Here is a 2,284-nt window from a genome sequence, read left to right as displayed (position 1 = left end):
AAAAAAAAAAAAAAAGCAAGGAACTGCGGAGTTGGCACAGTGGGTAAAGTGCTTGCCATGGTAGCATGAGGACTACAGCTCAGACCTCTGAGCTGTGTGATGTCCGATGCAGTGGCCTGCGGGTGTGATGCTCCAGCATGAAGGTAGAAATATAGACAAGAGAATCCCTGGAAGGTCATGGGTCAGCCAGGCTGATTTAGGAAGTGGGATCAAGAAACCCTGCCTCAAACATGGTGGGAAGTGAGGACTGTCACCTGTGGTTGTCCTCCGTTCTCCACGTGTGCCATGGAATGTGAATGTCCACATGCTACGTACACATCACACACACACACACACACACACACACACACACACACACTCGCGCATGCGCACACGCACACCCCCCCCTACACAGAGCACTGAAGTATAATAGGCGATCAAGGTGTATACCCTAAGGATGAGTGTTTTGTTTTGTTTTGGTTTGGTTTTGGTTTTTCAAGACAGGGTTTCTCTGTGTGGCCCTGGCTGTCCTGGAACTCACTCTGTAGACTAGGCTGGCCTCAAACTCAGAAATCCACCTCTGCCTCCCAACTGCTGGGATTAAAGGCGTGCGCCAACACTGCCCAGCTAGGATGAGTGTTAATAAGTAGAATTTTATTTCTATGTACATGTGTATTATTTGCATATAATATAAACAATTTCTTCACTTGATCACAACCAAGCCTGTAGTTCTTGCCAAAAATTAAAGTTTTAAGAAATACTGTGGTAGGCACTGTGTTGGGGACAGTATGGTACATTTAAGAAGTTCCTAATCTTAGAACTGGGGTTTTGTAGCTCAGTAGCAGAGTATGTGCTTAGCATGCTTGTGACCCTAGGTTTATCCCAAGGACTAATACAGAAAGAAGACACATGGGAAGGGAAGAAGGGAGAGGGAGATGGGCAGGAAGTGGGGGGCAAGTAGAAGAAGCAGGGGAGGGGGGTACTTCATAGTCCTGGGGGCAGTAGATGTTAAGGTCATATGATCATCTGACTGGGAAGATGTGAACGGAGCTGCCAGGGTGACTGTCAGCCCTGGGAGACTTGTGATTGATGGTTTGCTAGGAATGGACACTAGGAACTGCCACAGGCTTAGGACCTGAGAGGTGGCACTGTGTTATGTCTGTGCTAAGAAACTTCTCGGTAGAAAACCTCAGCTGCTCATGAGCTCAGCTGAAGTTAAGTTGAAGAGAGAGGGTGAGGTGTCATCAGCCTACAGGTGGCAGGGAGATATGTAATCGAAGCTGAGGTAATGGGGCAAGGAATAGGACCGGATGTGTCTGTCTCAGGACTGGAGGAGCTGGAGGAGAGAGAGACCTCTCCAGGGGTACAGGCACAGCTGTAGAGGAAAGAGAGGACAGTGCCTCATCTTTTTTGAGGGATCTCAAGCTGTGGAGTAGTTGGAGATGTTCTGGCAAGTCCACTGAGTTCTCAGGACAGGAGATTCATGCTAGTGTGCAAGACTGAGAATTCCATCCTGCCTGTATTGTTCAGTAGGCTGGGCATGGGGTAGCTGCCTGGGAGACAGTATGAGTGTAAAAAGTTGGGGCACTGCAGTTTTGCTAAGCCTCTTAGATGGAAATGAGGTCCGGGGCCTAGACAGCTAGGGATGGCTGCCATGGGGATGAGTCCAGAGACTAGCTAACTAGAGATGGCTGCTGTGGAGATGAGATCCAGGGTCTAACAGCCATGGGGATGAGGCCTCCAGGACCTAGAGAGCTTGAGGTGTCTACTCGAGGGATGAGGTCCCAGTGCTAGACATCTCTAGTCCACTAGACCACTTATGGAGATGAGGTCCCCTGGACCTATACAGCTGGAGATGGTCACTGGGCACCATTTTGAAGAGGATGGGACAGTTTCACTGTGGCATTTGCACTGTGAATTACTGTGGCCAGAGGGAAGAATCAGGCCATGCATGGCTGCCTCATGCCCCACTCAGCTTCACTTTGAAATGATTGGCAAGCAGATATACAATGACTATTGCTTTGAGGGCTGTGAGGTGTCTCAGTCAATGATGTGCTGCCTTGCAAGCAAGAGAATCCAAGTTTGATCCCCAGAATCCATTTAAAAACAAACACACAAACAAACAAAATAACAAGAAAAACAACAGCAAAACCACCAAAATCCAGGTGTGGTAGCACTCACTCGTAATTTCACACTGGAATGTGGGGACAGGTGGATTAGCATGTCTCTGGTCAGCCACTCTATCCTAATTCATGAGTTTTAAGCCAGGAGAAAATCTGTCTTAAAAAAAATACACATACACACA

General features: G+C 48.0%; 1 protein-coding gene across 13 annotated transcripts in view; it reads left to right on the top strand.

Moving 5' to 3' along the window:
- LOC116090066 (N-acetyllactosaminide alpha-1,3-galactosyltransferase) overlaps positions 1–2,284 on the top strand; it is a 72,728-nt gene that overhangs the window by 59,016 nt on the left and 11,428 nt on the right. The window lies entirely within an intron of this gene.

The sequence above is a fragment of the Mastomys coucha genome, unplaced genomic scaffold, assembly GCF_008632895.1.
Source record: "Mastomys coucha isolate ucsf_1 unplaced genomic scaffold, UCSF_Mcou_1 pScaffold15, whole genome shotgun sequence".
NCBI lineage: Eukaryota > Metazoa > Chordata > Mammalia > Rodentia > Muridae > Mastomys > Mastomys coucha.
The sequence above is the reverse complement of the archived record's forward strand: the minus strand, read 5'-3'. Positions and strand labels throughout refer to the sequence as shown.